Below are 21,668 nucleotides of genomic sequence, written 5' to 3' on the forward strand. Positions count from 1 at the left end.
AGTTCTGGTCCTCCAGGAGCTTCCAATCTCATGGAGAAAGACAATACACTAAAGGAAGCTGGAAAGAGGGAAAGGAACACCAGAGGAAGCCTAGAGCATGAGTAGGGCAAAGTCCATCATGTTTTTTCTTTGGCATCATAGGTAGGATCTTCGATGTTGTGCTGGAATGGGTCTGAGAGAGCTCAGCCAAAAATATTAATGTGAAACACCCTTGGTGCCTTACTAAGTATAGGCTCTGAAAAGATGAGGTTAATCTTGCTCATCCTCCAGTGACAGGAGTGGCGGAGGCAAGATTTCCATCCAGTTCGCTTTCCACCACACCAGTATATTGTATTTGATTTCCTCCACCTGGTTTTATGGCATCATTCTCACACAAGCAAACACTGCTCTGATAACCAACCAGAGGATTTCAGATTTCCTGTATAAGTGGCTCACCTCACTTTTTCACTTTCAAGTAGATTGTTGCAGAGTTCTGCAGGAATAGCCAAAACCTTTTCCCCCCTGAGCCTCCTTAAAGGATGAAAGCCAGTGGCATTGGGTGGGAAACCCAGCCAATGATTTTGCATATTCCCCATCTTCTTTGGTGGGGTGAGGTATTTGTTGGGAGTAGAGAAGAGTAAGAAGACTACTGTCTTTGGCGCCAGCTTAAGGCTCACACCGGGGCTCTGGGATGTTGGACAGATCACTTCAGTGTGTTCAGCTAGAAAATGAGGATGGGCGTGGGGAAGTGGTTTGGACTAGATCTCCCAGCTGCCTTGCAGCTCTGAATCCCCTGATGTTTGACTACCTCAGCCTTAAAGGACGAACAATGGGCATTTGACATTTACATGGCACACGTTAAAAAAAAAAAACCCATACAAAATTGGAGTTTTCCCTGGCCCTGAGGCATTGTAAAAAATATCTAATTACCACCTAGTGCATTATATATCTTCACTAATAGGCCTGGGACATAAGTGTGCCACTCCCAGTGTGGGGGCCAGGGATGGGGGGAGGATTTGTTTAAAAGAACAAGACATTTTCCTTCATGGGAGCTATAATAATACAAGTTTGGTACTGATAAATATTGTCCTTTCCAAGCACTTTTTAAGAAATATTGATAGTTTGAAACACCAGCTCAGGATGAGGTGGATATATTTCAATTTAAATGGTTCCCTCTCCAGCCATCTCCTTCACTCTGGGAAGCAGTCCAATTCCGACAATCTCTTGTGTTTCTGGGGTGTGGAATCTTTCATTCCAGGAGCGTCAAAGCAATCCTAAGGGGCTCTTAAAGAAGGACAGGAGCCTGGGAGGGAGACTTCAAAACGTTGGCAAGTAGACAAATAAAATACCCTTCAGTTTTAAATGAATGCAAAATATTGTGAAACTGTGTCTCTGAGATGATTCCCAATGTGTAATTTCAAAAACATTGGCCAGTGCTCACAAAGAAAGGGCTCTGCTTACCCCTAACCTCCAAATAATAAGTATTCAAAATATCCTTTTCATGAAGATTCTCATTCATAAGTTAAGACGTCCTCCTTATTAGCCAAACAATGTTTGAATATCTTAGAAAAAAAACTCTTTCCCTTTTCATCCTCTTTTACAAGAAATAATTGAAATGATTATTTCCCATTTATAACTTGGAAAGTCTCTAGTTAAGAGATTTTTGGGGGAGGGGTTAGAGATACACTTTTCTAAAAAGCTCGTTTGGGACATGAATGTATGGATAGTAGTTAAGGGTTTATTTTTATTCAGAGTAGAAAGTGAAAGGAAAAGCCCTGTCCTCTCCTACTTGCCTGTTGTCTTCCTTGGCTTCCCTCTCCCATGATACCCATGGGACTTTTTTCACTTTCTATTGTAGAAAGTACATTGAGTGGACTTTCTCACAGTATCTGCATGTTAATCTCCCATTGGTCCAAGAGGCAGATGCCCAGAGATGGAAGGAAGGGGGGAAAAAGCCTTTTTCTTCTAGAATGTTCTTTCTCAGTGGCATTCTTTGCCCTAGGGACTTAGAACCCTTGTGTTGAGCCAGATTCTCATAATTTAGGAACCATGGTATTATGGATATAGCGCTGGACCTTGAGATGAGGCACCTCACTTCGCATCCTGGCTCCCACGCTTCCTAACTGTAACTATTAACAAATCACTTTCATCATCTGTCAAAGGGGATGGTACTACCTACCTCCCTTGTATTGTGGTAGGACAAATGCTTTGCAGGCCTTCGAGTATTATACAAATGGGAGCTGTTATTCTCTAATAAGTCTTTGCTGCTGAAAATGTCTGTAGAGAGAATCCCATTCTGGGAGTTCTCTAAAATCAGGGCAGCAAGCCTATATCCCTGCTTTGATCACAGTTACTTTGTTGTATAGCTGGACTTTTAAAAGGGCCTGAAAGCTTGGACCTGGAGAGAAGAATCGTTTTCTAATATCTGGGAATGGAAGTGACAACTTATTAAACCAAACCAACTTTCAGTTCTGCCGAAATGGCAGACTTATTAGACATAGCCTAGGAATGTCAATGTGGGTGATTTCTTACGTTAGGTGATCTGGAGTTGTACTTTTTTTGGGGGGGGGGTCGGGGAGTTATTTTCAGTGTTCCTAAACTATGGGAAGGAACTGGAAAACAGGTGGAGTGGGGGGGAGGGAGTGGAATCCTTTGCTAGGAAATGTATATTCTGTAAAAAAAAAAAAAAAAAGGGGGGGGTTAATTTTAGTTGTGTTCCTATTAATTTCAAGAACTCTAGGGAAGAGTTGCAAGTTTTTGGAAGACAAGAGAAAGCAAAAGATTAGGTGAAACCCGAGGCCACCAACAAAGGCCAATGGTACTGACTCCATCAGAGCAGCTTCAGGATGGATGCAGCATTGGGGCGGTAGACAGGGTGCTGAATTTGGAATCGGTGGGCGTGGATGGAACTCCTCACACTTCCTAATTGCATGGCCACAGCTAAGTCCCTTACCTCTCTGATTTTCTTCTCTTCATCTGCAAATTAAGGTGTTGGACTAAATGTCTTCTACAGTGCTTTTGAGCCTTCCTGCTGCAACCCTGGTTTTCCCAGAAAGGTCTAAATGATTTGGCCACAGTGAAGGGCAGAATGTTTACATGTCATCATTGCTAATGTCACCTTGGATTTCTTCTCTGTTATTTTTATTATAATATATCGCTATGTGTATTATTACATTATTATTTGGAAAGCAGCCCCTTGTGGATACCGGGCTTGCATTCTGGAAAGTACCAGCCTATGTGGTAGGGCCCATTTCTCACCATTATCTCTGGGAGAGTACAAGAACCAATTTAAAGTGAGACATCCCCTAAAGGTGTCACAGGCCCTTCTTGAGATAAGCATCTTTGACATGAAAAGATTGAGCTATCCACCCACATCCAATATGCTTAACATCCTCTTTACTGTGCACCTTTGACAAATGATTTCTTTGGAGCCAGCATGGCATAATGGATCCAATGGACTGCAAACCAGGAAAACCTGGCTTCATATCCTGTCTTTTACACTTCTAGGTTAATGACCCTGAACAAGTCACTTAATCTCTGTGTGCCTTAGGCTACCCCTTTGTAGGTGCCTACTAAATCAGAGATGGGATACTTCTAGTCTAGATTTGCTCCTTTCTACTTCTCTGACCTTAATGCAAATTATTTAACTTCAATGGCCCCAGTTTTCTCATCTGTGAAACAAGACAATATGACTAAAAACTTGTAAGGTTTTTGATGAAGTCCCAGATCTTTCCATTTCCATGTAGAGATTCTTTTCTCTTCTCTTAGAATTTCCACAGGTAAGAATCTGACTTGAACCAAAATTTGCTGTTTTCTGTTGGGCAAACAGCATGATTAAGGACTGTAATAAATACAGCCATGTTTCAGTAACACTTCTGATTCCTCTATATTTCCTCTTCTGTAAAACTGTAAAACTGTAAACTGGGCTTAATGGCCTCAGGGATCTCTTTCAGCTCTAGTCTTAGGAGCCCCCAGTCCCCCTGCCAGTCAAGATTTTGCTGTTCCTTCTTTAGGCCTCTGTGTGTGTCCCATGCTTGGTATGGTGGGTTGAGTCCTAAACTAGGCCTGGGTGCCAATCCCAGCTCTGCCACCATTGGGAGGGTGTGGTCTTAATGAAGTCCCTTAACCAGACACTCACCATTTTCTCACCTGTGAATGAGATATTTGAACTAGATGAACCCTACGGTTTCTTTTAATTCGAAATTAAAAACAAAAAGCTATTTGTAGCTCCTGGAAAATGAGAGCGCTGATGGTATGATATACAGAGTGGAATGGTAGCATGGAAAGAGCACAGGCCCAGGAATCAAAAGATCTGAGCTCAAATCTCATCTCTAACACATATTAACCTTCTCTGACCTTTTGAGCCTCACTTTATCTAAGAATAGAGATACTTCCCTAACCGAGATCAGAAGAGTGTTGTGAGCAAAGCATTTTGTAAACCCAAATTTCTGTGTTCACGGGAGTGATTATGAGGAGGGAAAGCAGTGGACCATTAGACCTGGGCTGTAGTTCCAGCTCTGCCAGTTACTAACTGTGTGATCTTGGGGGAGGCTCATATCCTCTTGGGACCTCATTTTCCACATATATAAAAATAAAGAGTTGGATCTCAAGGGACCTGACAGTTGAGAGTTCTCTCTTCACAGCTCCCTCAAAAGTCTTGTTATCCCTCCTTTCACATCCAATACCCTACAAAGGTTGGAGGATAGAATCTGTATTGCTTGTCTAGTTGGGTTGTTGAACAAAAATCTTCATGCGCTAGTGCAGGGTTTTACAACTGAAATCAAGAATTATTTTTTAATATTTTGAGAATTGTTTCAACAATCATTTTTCTTTGTAATCGTGTTTTATTTTCTTCATTTAATAGCATGATTGTGAGAAGGGGTCCATTGGCTTCAGGACTGGAGTTCAAGACAGAAAAGATGAAAGAGCCCTATCCTAGAGACAGGTGAGTTGTAATTCTTACTGGTTAACGGCTGTGATATATAGCTACCCAGCTCCTGTAGATCTCTGGCTCTCATCCTCATTTCCTTCAGTAAGTTGGCCTTTTTTTGACAGTTCGAAGACAGAACCTTGATTAAATCTAATGTCAACCTTGAAGACAAACATTTGCCACAGTAATAATCTTGTGGGTGCCTGCTGATTTGCATCCATAGCATGTAAGCATGAATGCTGCTGTCAGAAGTACCCACATTCTGATTCCTTCGTGCTCTCTGAGAGTTTCAGGATTTCCTAGTTCTAGTTGGAATAGTAATACTGAAACTTAAAATTGAGAAACATCTCTGGGTCCTGCTGCAAACCCATTAATTGAAAGTAAGAGCCTTTTGGCCTTTTGGGCATACCTCCTACCTATCCATGTGTTTTATTAGTAGGGTTGTGGGTGTTTTTTCCTCATGTTCTGTGTTTGCTACTGATCAGCACTAAGATAATACAGGGCTAGAGAGATATTTCAAGGATAGACTTGGTGTGATATCTTTTCTTGCATTTCTGATCTTTTGCAAATCCTGAACTTGTCCGATAGGATGGTGCCACAGTTTAGCATTAAGCATTTAGAAGTTCTCAATGGGTTTTGTCTGGATTTGGGACAATATAGATGATCAAACTGGATCCGGAACAAGCTGGACAAGAGGTTTATAGAGCCCAGGATGGCCGCTTGGAGGAAGTAGGAATGTTCTTAACACTTAAAAAATCTGTTCATAAATATATTAATATATTAAAGGAATGATTAGTGTAAAAGGAAAGTGGTTTTCTGAGGTATATCTGACTAGATGAGATATTGAATAGCTGAGGAAAAAATTGGATGATATTCCTTCCCAGGATCTTGACTCACAAAAGATAATACTCAGCCTCAGCAGTAGCAGGATCTCTTCTTGGAGTTTCCTTTCTGGTAGTGAAGATAGCTTTTGCACCAAGCTACCTCTGTTCCTTTTCTTGTTCTGAGGGCTTGAGGTCACAGATGTAACTCTCTCCTAGCTCTTTGGAAATGGCGCCTGGAAAGTGTGTAGTCTTCACCCTTTGCCTTATCAGGCTACTTGGCTCACATGGCCTTGGGTCTGCTTTCCAAGCTTTCCCCCTCAGCTGGAATGACAGAAGAGCCCATTTCAAGGCTGAAAATATTCCCAAGTGATCGTCTTTTCCTACAGGCAGTGCAGGATATATGCTGGTCATTACATCCAAGTACTTAAATCTTTTTTCTTTTCAGTGTTTCTTATGGAGAATCCACTTAAAAAACACACCAAAAAATTCACACAGATTCACAAGAATCCAAATCAATACATTTCTTCGTTCTGTCCAACCATGTTTCTCTCATCCGCTTTCAGTTTTGGCTTGCCTTTGTTGACATGCTCCACTCACCATTTTTTTCTGAACACTGATCTCAGGAATTAAAGATATGTGTGTGATACAACTTTTTAAAGGCATTAATAAAGACAAAATCTACAGAGGAGAGGAAGCAAAAAAGGGGGCTGATGGACATGAACAGGCTTCCAATGGGATACCAACAAGAGGTCCTGGGGCTCTCTGATTGGACTCTTTTTTCTTCCTAAATACAGGCGTCAAAAGTTGATACCTCTGTCTCTGCAAACCCTTATGTAAGGCCATCTGTAACTCCAGTGGGGTGGAAGATGGAAGGAGATTTCTGTCTGAGATCATTTGGAAAGTGGTTCGTGGAACAGAAGAAAAGACATGTCAGCCCTCACATGGAGTTCAGCTTTCAGATAACTAAAATCTTAGTGTCATAATCTAAGTGAAAAATATTCTGGACTAGTGAACAGTCAGAAAGGACACACGTCTATGGTGTGTTTTATGTTTACTAGGTGCTTCTCTCACAACAAACCTGCCAGGTGGGTAATGCTGTGTTGAATTCAGCCTGATTAGCATTTTTCAGATGAGGAAACAGGTGCACAGTGACTTGCCCAGGGTCATACAGCCAGGCAATATCACAGCTGGAACACCACCAACTGTGAGTGAGTCAGTCTCCAGGGCTCCTAGAAAGCCTGAAATCCTGACCTTTTGATTTATTAGCCAGATGCTTCATCCTTTCCCTCCCTGGCATAGCCACCAGTGACAGAGGCCTTAGATAAATGTGTTGCGCCTGCAGTATGGTAAAATGGCCGCTGGATGGCGCCAATGTGATGCGCCTAACTTGGTTGCTAACTGAACTTCCAGAGATTCAGATCTGTGGTTCTCCATCATTTGAGTTCTTTATTATCAAGGCATTCAGCTTAGCAGTTTGTCCCCAAAGGCCTTTATGAAAATCAGAGTATCATTTTCTGAATCTCCAAAGTCTCAGGGAGATTGCATTAGAGATGGAAGATCACTAGATCTTCAGTCAGAGAAGCTGCCACTTGTATTTGTGTGAACTTGTCAGTCACTTCCCAGCTCTGAGCCTCAATTTCCCCATCTATAAAATGACAGAGTTGGAATTGCTGAGCTCCAAAGCCCCTAACCATTCTTACTCTTGAATCCTGGGATCTTTTTTTTTCCTAAGGAGAAGAGAAAAGGGCCCAGGATAAAACCATGAGGAATATTCATAGGGTGAGGAGAAGAGGTTGAACCTGTGAAAGAGACTAAACAGTAGTGAGTAGATGGGTAGAAGGAGAACTTGGAGAGGAACAGTCCAGAAGGAGGAAGTGGACATCAGTGTCAAAACTGCAGCAAGGTGGGGGGGGCACAAGAACACAGAACAATCAAAAGTTTTAGAAACTGAGACATCATTGGTGACCACAAGACTAAAAGTGGTGATGTAGATTGGTAAGATGAAAATCTAGGCTCCATGGACGGTGAGAAAGTAGAGGCAGAGAATGTATTTGACCGGTCGGTGACTTTGGCTAGGAAGATCAGGAGAGACGCAAGCATGATCTATGAACATGTGTGCATAAGCTAAGGGACACCTGAGCAAGTTTGTAGGCATGGAGGTGGTAAGCATAGTGTTGAAGAGCACTCAACGAATGGGGAGGGACCAAAGATGAGGAACAGGATAATGGAGCAAGGTTCTGGAGGAGATGTGATCTACAGTCCACCTTCTTAAACTATGGGTTTCCGATTTCTTTGACTCCTCATTTTCATAACACATCACCAAATAATTCGCCAAAGCTTATCATTTTTTCTTCCACAGCATCTCTTGTGTCTCTTTCCCCTTATAATTCCCATAGTCCTCACCCTAGTTCAAGCCCTCATGGTCTCTCTTCTGGACTATTGCAATGGCCTCCCTGCTCCCAGTCTTTCCTCTCTTCAATGAATCCTCCACATAACTACAGGAAGAATTTTCCTACCAAATGCCTGTGTTGCTCCCTAATCAATAGTCTGCCATGGCTCCCTGCTGCCTCTAGGATCAACTACAAACTCTTCTGTTTAGCTTGTAAAGCAGTACCACCACATGGTCCCAAGCTCGCTTTCTCGGCTCTTTATAGAGGATGTCCCAAAAGCCTCAGTGTACCTGGTGTGCACACATGCACTGTTCTCCCTTGTACTCTGTGAGCCAGCTCACACCACAGCTTTCTGTCCCGCATTTCATCTTGTCCTGATGCTTTGGCGTTGGCTGGGCCCCCGTGGTTGGAATGCCTTTCTTCCTCACCGCTACCTCCTAGAATCTCTCCCTTCTTTCAAGTACCACCATCTATGAAAAAAAAAAGCCTTTCCTCATTCCCTGGCTGGCCCCCCTCCAGTTGCTCCACCCTCCTTCCCTGAACAACCTTCTGTTTATTCTGTATATGTTTATTTATGTTCTTGTCATTTTCCTATTATAATGTAAGTTCCTTGGGAGCAGGAGATTGTTTCATTCTTCTATTTGTATCCTTATCACCTAGTACGGTACAGAGCACATAGTAGATGCTTAATAGATACTTGTTGATTGATTGAGTGCCAGTCAAGCCATAACCACAATGGAATATTTCGCTGCACCTCACCCAGGGCGCTTAGCTGTTATGTGCCCCATCACTCTTTCTGGGCTTCCATTAGTACAGCATTCTTGCATAAAACCCCAGTGCTCTCATAGTCAATGATGCCTGCAGTTTGAGCTTGGTACTGTCAAATTTACAAGGTCCTTCTTTTAATACACACGGATCTGTCCTTGAACGAGCTGCTTTATGCTTCCTTGTCTTTAAGTATGTCGAACCAAAGAATGGGTCAGAATCTCAGCCCCCTGTAACTTTTGGGGGGAGTTTGGTTTTCCCATCCCCATGAAGCCTCTTGTAGCCTTATACAGGGGGTGGCAGGGGGAGATGGGGATGAGATCTGACCCTTGAACTGCAAAGTCAGCTCTCCAGAGCTCAGCTACAGTTACCCCTCAGGGTTCTAAGGAAAGCTCCTAGGGCTCAGGAACTAATAACTTAAACCCCTATATTGATATGTTTTCCCTCAGTATCAATCACCAGTGATTATTATTGCCCTGATATCCTTTGCAAGAGCCAGTTAGCATTCCCCAGATGCCATTTAATCAGTAAGCATTTCCTCCATCATCAATAAGGAATTAAAACTCATTCAGTTTTACAAAGGGATATTGACTGAGAAGATATAGTAAGACCTGAATAAGAGCTCTTCCCCCCCCAAAAAAATCAGAAAACCCCCCACTAAATCTAAGTCCTTGTGGATAGCTGACTTCCATGCTTGCCACTTGCTGCCAAGTTTACTTCCAAAAGCAGCTTAGCTAAAGGACGAGTTGTTCCCTCACTTCCATCTTGGTTTTTGGAATGGCTGGCTCATTCAGGTCCCTTCTTAGGGCTAGTCTGACTCCTCATCATTGCTCATGTACCATTGCGTTTAACACCTCCTTGGGTTTAGGCTTAGCAACCATCTGAAAGGCTTTTCTTTAATACAATGTAAATGAACAGAAATAACTGAGCTTGCTCTCAATCAGGGAGCAGGGCCCTTTCCATTCTCTATTTCTGGAAGCACACTTACCCAAGCCCCATGTGGCTAGATATTGACAAGGCTCCCCATCACTCTTTCCAACAGTGCAGGCCTTCTCATTTTGGGTAATTCCGGTCCATATTCTCCCAGCCATCCTCCAGAAGCAATGCATGTAACAGGCCAGAAGCCTTCCGCTTGGCCAGGATTTCTTAACTTGGGTACACGGGTCCCCAAGAGGTTTACCTATAATCTCAGATGGGGAAAGATGTAACAACCTCTAAGTGAAATTTAGCATTTCCTTTTATTATTAATGTAAACAACCAAACAAACCATTATTCTGCGAAGGACATCCATGGGCGTGACCAGATTGCACAGCATAGGTAAGGTAAGGAAGCCCTGCTCAAAGTCTTTGGATTTTCTTTTTCTCTTTTCTTTTTTTCATATTCCCTGGAAACCAGCACAGGCCTGGAGCTGTCAGGCTATTATCTCTTGCTTTCACTCCACCTCCCCTTTGGATAATACATTTATTTCCTCATTTGTCATTGGTAATATGCTGCTGCCTTCTTACGCACCCACTGGGTATCTCTCTAGTGTCCTTTCGTTCACCTGTGGTTTTGATTCCATCAGAGATAGGGGTGGTCTATAATTCAAAGCCACATAATATCCCTAGGAATAGGGGCTTAGGGAAGGCAGCAGAGTGGGATCCCCCAAGGTGCTGCAAATGAGCTATGGCCACCCTCTATCCAGTTCTAGGCCTAATTCATTGCTGATAATGCACATAGTAGGCTCAATATATATTTATCAAATGAAGGAATTGTCAAATTCTCAAATGCGGTGTAACTTGCAGGGGAGGCACGTAGTTCTGCTGGGGTCATTTAGGAGAGAAATCAGGCCCAATTATCAGTAGAGCCATTCGGCTGAATTTTTCCATCCACTTTCCCAGTATGAGACCTGGATGCTAAAGTCAACAAAACTGCTTGTAAGGTGCTTTTCAAGAGCCTTTCTCTCCCCAGGGTTTTCCTGTGCTTACCCACAAGACAGTTTATTTCTCTTCCTCACCTTTTACTTTAAACACTGGAGTCTACAACATTTCTGGAGCAATCTACAACTAGAGGGTTTTGCAGTCTTTCAGAAGGGATATCCTTTTCTATTTCTGAAGGAAATGAAGGAAGCTACTTCTCAGTAATTGAGGGGCTAGTTTGCTCCCCATTTAAATTCCTCTTCCCATCCCCTCCACATTCTGGCAATTAGATTAATTTGGGTTAACCCATAAAAGCTGTGTTTTTCAAAAATGCATAAATAGACTTCTTTGGAGCCCCAATCCATTCACACCTTAGTGTGAATTACTTTAATTAGATAAGCACTGAATTAACACCTAGTTGATTAAAACTGAATGTTTGTTGAAATGAATTGAGCACCTAGGAGAGCAGAAAGAGAGTGAAAGGTGAGTCAACCACAGACAAATTTGGCCTAATTTGGGGTTTTGCCAGTTGCTTCCACCCTCCTTTTATTCCTTTTTTCCCCTCTTTTGTTTTTTTTATATTCCCAGGAATCACTGTGCTGGGCTCTGCCTCATGGTCAGCACTAGCTGCCCCACCTTCCTTGTATGTGGGTGACAGAAGCTCGGATGGTAAAGGAAGGCAAAAATTAGGAAATACAATTTTATATAATGCTGGGGAGGTGGGCCTAGCCCCAGTTACAAATTCTTTGGAAATGTATGTATGTTTTGCAAGCATTTACTCCTTTTTTTCCCATTGCCCCATCCTCCTTTGAATAATTTTTTCAAATACAAAAATCCCCTCATGATAAATGTATTTCGATCAGCAAAACAAATGTCCATATTGGCCATGTCTCATGCTGTGTTTTAGGTCCATCACTGCCCCGGCAACGATGTGGACAGTCTGTTTCCTCTTCAGTCTTCTGAAACGATGATCAGAGTTCTGCCCTCTGTCAGTGTTTTTCTCTATAATGTTGTCATTGTATACATTGTTTTCCTGCTTCATTCATCGGTTCACAAAAGTCTTGCAGATTTCTCTGAAACTATCCATTTTGTGATCTATTATGACATAATTGTATTTCCTCACAATCTGATTCCATAACTTGCTTAGCCATTCCCCCCCAAAAGGACGTGTCCTGAGTTTACTGTTTTTGGCTACGCCTAGAGCTGCAATTATTATTCTCATATATGTGGCTCCTTCTCCTCCTTATTTGATCTTCTTGGATTATAAGCCTCATAGTGATATTGCTGGCTCAGAAGATGTGGCCAGTTTTTATGATTTGTGGTTAATGGTTCCAAACTGTTTCCCAGAATGCCTGGACGAATCCACAGTTCCACTAACAATGCATTAGTGTGCTTATTTTCCCGAAGTCCTTCCAATATTTGTCATTTTCCTCTTCTGTCATCTTTGCCAATTCTGGTGAATGAGAGACATAACCTTAGAGTTGGTTTTCTCTAATTTATTAGTGATTTGAACCATTTTTTCATATGCCCATGTATAGCTTGGATTTCTCGCTTTGAAAACTGCCAAGCTAAGTGACAAATTCAGCAATATTCTGAAGAAGATCCTATATTCTTAGAAGTGTAATGGACCTTAGCAATTATCTAATCCAACCTCCTAATTTTATAAATAAGGAAAATGAGGCACAGAAATGGAAAACATTTGATGGTACACAGGGAGATAGTCAAAGAGCTAGGATTAGAACATGTCATCCTACTCCTAGATTAATGATGACTATGTTTGAGGGCCTTCCTAAATAGAAACCATTCATTCTATTTCTGCTGGCCCTCGTCACAGCTCAAGACATCCTCTGTGTAATATAGGGCAGTGATGGTACTCTAGAGCTATGATTACATTGGTATATGGAACTCCTAATGAAATTCTTGGCTGTTCTGCAGTTAATTATTGGGTCAAATGAATTTTCCAGTATTATATAATGTAATTTGGGTCAGGGATCACACTTGAACTCAGATCTATCTAACTCTAAGATCAGCTTTCTTTCACTGTGCTGTGATTTTCCTCTTCTCTGGCTACATACCATATTAGGCATGAATGGTTTATTGAGCTAGGTTCTCTGATTTACATAGACCGTTTGCCTTGCAATAGCTAGATGGGGAAATTCTTCTTCCCGAACCTCCCAAAATCTCTTCTCTACCAGGTAGGGTGGATAGATTATTGGCCACTGACCATATCCTTTTCTCTGGTTTGGAAATTGTGACCAAAAAAAAGCAACCTGTTAGGAATCATGGGTATCTTTGGATTGAGCTTCAGGAGGGATCTTGGAGAGAATCTATTTGAACACCTCATTTAACTGAGGAAGAAGCTGACCTGCAAAGAGTTAAATGATGACTAAGATCACAAAGTTAGTAGATCAGGATTCAAAGTCATCTTTTTTTATATGTATACATATTTGTACAATTATCTTGCACAAAAAAAAAATTAGATCTAGAAAGAAGGAAAACAAAAACGCAAGCAAACAATAACAGAAAGAGTGAAAATGCTATGTTGTGGTCCACACTCAGCTCCCATGGTCCTCTCTTTGGATATAGATGGCTCTCTTCATCACTGAACAAGTGGAACTGCAAACCCATCTTTTGATTCCATCCAAATCTTGTGCTCTTGCCATTACAAACCCCTGTTGTCCATCCATACCTACTCCTTTACTTCTCACCATCAGGACTACTATACATCACTGACTCCCTTTCAGAACTTCCTCTTTCCCCTTTTCAGGGAGGGGCTCTATTTGAAGAAAGCTGAATAGCAGGAAAATCTGGTACTAATCCAGGCTCAGCTCCGTACTAGGACTTCTCAAGAATGTCAAGTTACTGCTCGCCTTCTCATAGGCCAGCTGTCCCCCAGAGCTCTCTAATCCATGTCACCCATCGTATCACCTTGGGTGGAGTTATGACTCGGAAGGATGACATATTGCTTCTCTCCTGCATTCACCAGTGTAGCGCTGTTCCTGCAAGGCATCTGAAGCTCCCCTTTGTAGCCCTCCCCTCCTGGCTGTCATACAGTCTTGATGCATCTGACCTTCTTTCCTCGAAGACATAACAAGTCTTTTTCACTAATGTTCTCATGGTTTGGCTTCTTGATTTCCTACTATTTGGAGAGACTGACTTGAGTCCCTTGGTAAAATGTTCTGGAATCTCAGATGGTGTTTTTTTTTCCTACTCTCTAGTTGTTTTTTCAAATGTCTGCTGGGACAATGGTTCTGGAATATTAATGTCTCCCTCCCGTACTTTTTTTTTAAAACACGTGGGTTCTACAGTTCCATTTTCTATATCAGAGTGGGAGATGCCTAAGTCCTCAAAATCATTTGGTCTGGCCCTACCAAGGCAAATTCAGGCAATGACAAGCTGAAAGATGGGTTTGGCAACTTCCCCCTGTTTGAATTCTATAAGTAGATAATTTCATATGGCCCACAAACGATGTTATAAATATCCAGTGGCCCTTGGCAGAAGAAAGGTTCCCCACTCCTGTTCCATATAAAGGGTCTCCTTAGGTTGATGTGAGTACTGCCACTACCTAATCATCCAGTTCAACCAAGTCTCTCTCCATTTTATTTCCTTCCCTGCTTAACTGAGCTTCATGCTTCCCACTCAGCCAGCCCCTCCCAGTCAATCTGGTGGGGATTCCAAATGGCTATTTGGGTATGACTTTCTCCCTTCCCCAAAGTGTCATTACATCTAACAAGGGACAGAGTCCTGCCCTGGGCATTCTGAATGACCTCTCTCAGATACAACTGGGTGTATTCTGATATCTGGGGGCTTTGAGGCTGCCCTTGAGTCATAGAACCATAGCAACATGGTGGAATCGAGATCTCCCATTTTTCAAGAGGAAAAAAGAAAAGGGGCCTTAGGGTCACACAGCTGGCACTAGGACCTAGATCTCCTGAATTCTAATTGCCATTTTCTTTTCACTGGTAGCTACTACTTCTTAAGCACCAGAGACACCCCCCCCCCAGCTTTTTAAAGTGAGCTTTTTCTGATGGTTCATTATGATTAACACCATTTCTCACTGCCAAGATCTTGGCTGAGAAGGAGCCAGAGCCGTCTGCACTGCATCGCACTCTACTGGAGGGGCAGGCGCTCAGAGCCTTAGGCGAGAGTGTGTTGCCCCAGACTAAAGCACCAACAGATTGAACAGGGTGCTCGACAGACCCGTGGTTGCCATGTTCCCATCCACTTGCTCACCTCGCCTGCCAGTGTGCTAGGGGACCAGCTTAGCACTAGACATAGGTGAGGATTTGGGGTTTGGTACTGTTGCATTTTAATAAGGAGTATATAGAAAAGGAAGCTTTTGCCCTCCCTTTTCAGCCCCTCCCACTGTAAGGACCCTCCACAGCTAGCCTGGGGCAGCTGGCTCTTGGGGGAGACCTTTCAGATACTCATAAGGGCTGCTGGCAGCCAAGAGCTTTGCTGCAGCTTTAAGGGATGGGCTCTTTAAGACCCATTTCTTTGGACAAGATAATGCTTTGCACAACGAGTTGCTTTGATCAGTGTTATTACTTGTTTGAAGACAGAGATGAAAGGAAGGAAAGTTGCCTTTCTTAATGAAGTAACATTTTTTAGTGAAGCAAGCTCTAAACTCCCCCGAATTGCTGCCTATCTTGGAGCCAGATAGGACCTGAGAAATCACCTAGGCCAATCCCCTCATTTTACAGATGAGAAAAGTGGGACCCAGAGAGAGAAGTGACCTGTTTAAGGTCACGTCTCTAATAAGCCGGGACTTGAAGCCACAACTTCAGGACCCTCAAGCCAGTGCCATTGGAGTCTGAAGACTGACTTGGCACAAGTATGGACAACTCTGAGTAAGTCTGGATAATTCTCAGAACTTTAGCATCCTTATCTGTAAAATGGAGATAATATTTATCCTACTATCCCCACAATGCTAATTGTGAAGACTTTTCTACTTTGGCTAAAAACGGCCAATGGAAACTATTTGAGAAGACAACACTTGATAAATCAGGACTTTGTTTTCTGTGTCATAGACTCTGAAGAAGCCTAGGGAGCTCTTCTCAGGATCATGCTTTAAAATTCATAAAAAATATAGAAGATTACAAAGGAAACCAATTAGATAGAAGTAGCGATTCAAATGTTCAAAACAAAATAAGCTTATTAATCTACTCTTAAGTTGTGCTGTTGTTCAGTCATGTCTGACTCTTCGTGACCCGTGTGAGGTTTTCTTGGCAAGATACTGGATCGGTTTGCCATTTACTGCTCCAGTTCATTTTATAGATGAGGGAACTGAGGCATGCAGGGTGAAGTGACTTGTCCAGGGTCACACAGTTACTGAGTATCAGAGGCCAGATTTCAGCTCAGAAAGGGGAATTTTTCTGACCCCTGGCCTGGCACTCTATTCTCCGCAGTGTCCCCTAGCTACCCTATTTTTTCATATTTTCCCCTAAAAATCAGTTCCTGTTAACATCTTAGTCTCGCTTGCCTCTCTATGGGTGATGACTGCTATGAAAAGATTTCACAGGAAACTGTTTTGGAGAATGAGTGTGCCTTCATTTAGAAATATTTTATTTCTTGAGGAAGAAAACCTGAGCTGCAGATGGATTCTATTTAAAACCATTTCCTCAAAATATTTTATCATGTGTAGTCTCATCCTCCATGTTTGAAAAGAAAAACCTCCTCCTTGCTTCCCCATCTTCCTTCTACCCCCTTGTCTTTCCAGGCCTCCTTCCAACCCCCATCCCAAGTTTCATGTTGTCCCATGGCAGTTCGTGGAGCCAATTTGAGTGAAAGTAGAAATCCGGGACAGGTATTTGAGCTTTATAAAGAAATTAATGTGTGGTGGATGTTTAGGAATTGTGATTCAGGTGAGGAGGGAAGGAGCTTAACTGTAAATTGGGACCCTAAATTCTCTGATTTGTGCAGCTCTCTTGCAAAGTTGCATACAGATAAATAGCCAGAGAATGCTAAACTCTGTGGTGAGGGGATGGGGAAAGCACTATTCTAGAGGTAGCCTTGGTATAGGCAGAGTAGGTAGTCACCTTTGGGATGTGATTTCAAGGACTTGGGGACTTTTTCCAAAATACTTTCCTCCAAGTAGCAGAGTATCCATTTGCCTCAGTGTGCCAAATGTTCTGTTTAGGTGCCCCTTCTGTGAAGTCTTCTCTGGTCCTCTATTTGCTAATAAATCTTCTCTCCCTAGTTTTCCTTGTATTATACTTATTTCTATACAAGGTCATATCTTCACCCCAGCTCTTCCTTTCCCTTCTGGGAGGAGAAGCAGTGCTCCTTGAGGACAAGAGTCCTTTCAGCTGTCTTTGTAACCCCAAGACCATTTGGCACCTTGCGTGTGACAGACACTTGATAAATGCTCATTTAATTGAATTGCTTTGCTGACTACTTATTTTAAGACTGCCTCTCTCCCACCCTCCAACTCCCCATGCATAGAAAGCCAGTGCTTTATATCCCAGCTTCTTAAATTGTGGGTCACTACCCCATATGAGGTCCCATAACTGAATGTGGAAGTCACCAAATTACGATTTATTATCAGTAGATCATATCCCTCTATATCTGGATCGAGTACAAATTTCTCTAGCAAAAAGGGACTGCAAATGGAATAAGTTGAAGAAACCTTTTGTGTACCCCTCTGCCTCTGAGCCTTGCTGGAAACAGTCAGACAAGAAGCATTTATTAAGTGCCTACTATGTGCTAGGCGCTGTGCCATGCCCTGGGATGAATATTAGGAAAATATAAGGTTCATTCCATAGGGTTAAGCACTGTTTTTTTTTTCAAAATCCAAATACTCTGGCTCCCTAACAGAATCCTAGCACCTCCAAGTTAGCAGCCCAACCTGTACCTGAATAGGAACCTCTCTACACAGTGCCTGCCAAAGCAGGCCCTTCTCTTTTGGAAATCGCCAATTGTTTGGAATTCTCTGCCTTACATCAATCCTTATTGTGTCTTTTTTTCCTGCCCCTTTTACCCTTTGTTCCTGGGTCTTTCTGCCTTTGGGCCCAATAGAACAAGTTCAATCCCTTTTTTACTTGATAACCTTCAAACACTCGAAGCCACCTATCTTGTTCCTCTGCCCCAAGTTGCCTCTTCTCCAGGCTAAGATAAGATCTTTTCTAGAGATTGTTCATCATTTCAGTTGCCCTTCAGTGGATGTACTTCAGCTTATCGACGTGCTTCTTCTTTCAAAATCAGAGGGTTGGCATCAATATCCCATAGTAGAAAGCTGATCTTCAAACCAGCAAGAACTTGATTCATAAACATGGGTGGGTGACACTGGACAAATCCCTTAACCTCTTAGTGCTCTTGAGAAATAGCAGGGAGAAGTTGCAGAAAAGCTACCAATCTGGTATTTGAATGAAATTTCAATTGGTGAATGAAATTTCCTGGCCGAGAAACTCCCTATCCTAATGATCCTAGGATCAGTGCCTGGTCCCATCCCTTGTCCACATTTGTGCCCAGAACTGAGCTCAGGACTCCAAAGATGATCAGACAGAAAACACTGGTACTCTCACTGTCCTATTCCCAGCTAAAATTCCTCTCTTGATAAAGCTCAAAGTGATATCAGCTTTTCTGGTTGCCATGTTGTACTCATATTGAGCTTACAGTACCACTAAGACCTCTGGGTCCTTTCAAATGAATGTCTCTTTCATTTTGTACTTGTGAAACGGATTTTCATAAACCCCAAAGCAAGACTTTTAATTAGCTCCATTAGCTTTCATTTTATTACATTCTGTTCAGTATTCTATCTTGAGGTCTTTTGGAATCCTAACTCAGTCATTTAACTTGTTAGCTGCACCCTTAGCTTCATGTCATCTGTAAATTTGATAAATTCATCCATGGCTTGCTCATTGATTTTTAGAAAATAGCACAAAGCAAAACGTGGCTCCTCGGAGGTCTCTCAGTTTTCATTGAACCAACTATTCTTTGCGTCTAGTCACTTAGTGGGTTCTGATTCCCCTTATTTGTTCTATACATTAATATGTATCACTCCATCTTGTTCTCAAGAATAGCATAAAAATCTTCATTAAATTCTTTGCAGAGAGCTAGGTTAACTCCATTTATAGCATTCTTTTGATCTACCAGTCTAGTATTCCTGTTTAAAAAAAATGAGATTAGCCTGGCATTATCTGCTAGCTGTAAAGCCCTGCTGGCTCTGAGAGATCCCTGCTTCCTTATCTTCTTGATTTCTAACCATCCTTTTAATAATGTGCTCCACAGTTTTGCTAGGAATTGAAGTCTAGCCCACTGGCCTAGAGTCTGGAGATTTGGATCATCTTTTTTGGAAACAGCAGATCAGCATTGTGCTCTTCCGTTCCCATGATGCCTCTTTACTTCTCCTCAAGCTTTCAAAGATTAGCTGAAGTGACTTAGAAATTGTGTCACCAGTTTCTTTCGGCACCCCGTGATAGAATTCATCTGGATCTGCCTCCTGGCATTTGTCAAGAACAGCTAAGTGCTTTCTATGGATCTCTCTACTTATTTTGACTATAACCTCTCAGTAGGTTAGATTCTGTGAAGGGGGAACTCTTTTCACTATTGATCAGGGGAAGGACAATGGTAGTATTGGATGAGCAAGGTCAACAGTCAGCTTTTTCAATGGTTTGGGAATAAACAGGTCCAGTTCGGTGGGTTGATTACATTTAGTACTAAGATTCCTTCTCGGGCAGCTTTCTTTCTTTTTTTAATTTTTTTTCTTAATTTTTATAATTATAACATTTTATTTGACAGTACATATTCATAGGTAATTTTTTTTACAACATTATCCCTTGTACTCCCTTCTGTTTCGAGTTTTTCCCCTCCTTCCCTCCACCCCCTCCCCTGGATGGCGGGCATTCCCATACATATTAAATATCTTACAGTATATCCTAGGTACAAAATATATGTACAGAACCGAATTTTGTTGTTGTTGTTGTTGCAAAGGAAGAATTGTATTTGGAAGGTAAAAATAATCTGGGAAGAAAAACAAAACAAAACAAAACAGTGCTCACAGTTTATACTCATTTCCCAGTGTTCCTTTTCTGGATGTAGCTGATTCTGTCCATCATTGATCAATTGGAACTGGATTAGCTCTTCTCTTTGTTGAAGATATCCACTTCCATCAGAATGCATCCTCATACAGTATCATTGTTGAAGTGTATAATGATCTCCTGGTTCTGCTCGTTTCACTCAGCATCAGTTGATGTCAGTCTCTCCAGGACTCTCTGTATTCATCCTGCTGGTCATTTCTTACACAACAATAATATTCCATAACATTCAGATACCATAATTTATCCAACCATTCTCCAACTGATGGACATCCGTTCATCTTCCAGTTTCTAGCCACTACAAAAAGGGGTGCCACAAACATTTTGGCACATACAGGTCCCTTTCCCTTCTTTAGTATTTCCTTGGGATATAAGCCCAGGAGTAGCACTGCTGGATCAAAGGGTATGCACAGTTTGATAACTTTTTGGGCATAATTCCAGATTGCTCTCCAGAATGGTTGGATTCTTTCACAACTCCACCAACAATGCGTCAGTGTCCCAGTTTTCCCACAGCCCCTCCAACATTCATCGTTATTTGTTCCTGTCATCTTAGCCAATCTGACAGATGTGTAGTGGTATCTCAGAGTTGTCTTAATTTGCATTTCTCTGATCAATAGTGATTTGGAACACTCTTTCATATGAGTGGAAATAGTTTCAATTTCATCATCTGAAAATTGTCTGTTCATATCCTTTGACCATTTATCAATTGGAGAATGGCTTGATTTCTTATAAATTAAAGTCAATTCTCTGTATATTTTGGAGATGAGGCCTTTATCAGAACCTTTAACTGTAAAAATGTTTTCCCAATTTGTTACTTCCCTTCTAATCTTGTTTGCATTAGTTTTGTTTGTGTAGAAACTTTTTAATTTGGTGTAATCAAAATGTTCTATTTTGTGATCAATAATGGTCTCTAGTTCTCCCTTGGACACAAACTCCTTCCTCCTCCACAAGTCTGAGAGGTAAACCATCCCATGTTCCTCCAATTTATTTATGATTTCATTCTTTATGCCTAGATCTTGGACCCATTTTGATCTTCTCTTAGTATGTGGTGTTAAATGTGGGTCCATGCCTAGTTTCTGCCATACTAATTTCCAGTTTTCCCAGCAGTTTTTGTTAAATAATGAATTCTTATCCCAAAAGTTGGGATGTTTGGGTTTGTCAAACACTAGATTGCTATTTTTATTCACTATCTTGCCCTGTGAACCTAACCTATGCCACTGATCAACTAGTCTATTTCTTAGCCAATACCAAATGGTTTTGGTGACTGTTGCTTTATAATATAGTTCTAGATCAGGTACAGCTAGACCCCCTTCACTTAATTTTTTTTCATTACTTCCCTTGAAATTCTCGACCTTTTGTTGTTCCATATAAATTCTGTTGTTATTTTTTCTAGGTCATTAAAATAGTTTCTTGGGAGTCTGATTGGTATAGCACTAAATAAATAGATTAGTTTAGGGAGTATTGTCATCTTAGTTATATTCGCTAGGCCTATCCAAGAGCAGTGAATGTCTTTCCAATTATTTAAATCTGACTTTATTTTTGTGGCAAGTGTTTTGTAATTTTGCTCATATAATTCCTGACTCTCCTTTGGTAGATATATTCCCAAATATTTTATACTATCGACCGTTATTTTGAATGGAATTTCTCTTTGTATCTCTTGCTGTTGGATTGTGTTGGTAATGTATAAAAATGCTGAGGATTTATGTGGATTTATTTTGTATCCTGCAACTTTGATAAAATTCTGAATTATTTCTAATAGTTTTTAGCAGAGTCTTTGGGGTTCTCTAAGTATACCATCATGTCATCCTCGGGCAGCTTTCAACCTAGCCAGGGCTAACCCTTGGCAA

At 41.6% G+C, this 21,668-nt stretch overlaps 1 long non-coding RNA gene across 1 annotated transcript in view; it reads left to right on the plus strand.

Annotated features, from left to right (window-relative positions):
- The first annotated feature begins 4,843 nt into the window (after positions 1-4,843).
- The window catches only part of LOC141548256 (uncharacterized), a 416,517-nt gene continuing 399,692 nt past the window's right edge, over positions 4,844-21,668 (plus strand). The window contains exon 1 of the long non-coding RNA XR_012483868.1: positions 4,844-4,924. This is a non-coding gene — a long non-coding RNA (uncharacterized LOC141548256). The remainder of the gene's footprint in view (positions 4,925-21,668) is intronic.

This window comes from Sminthopsis crassicaudata, chromosome X, assembly GCF_048593235.1.
Source record: "Sminthopsis crassicaudata isolate SCR6 chromosome X, ASM4859323v1, whole genome shotgun sequence".
Classification (NCBI taxonomy): Eukaryota; Metazoa; Chordata; class Mammalia; order Dasyuromorphia; family Dasyuridae; genus Sminthopsis; species Sminthopsis crassicaudata.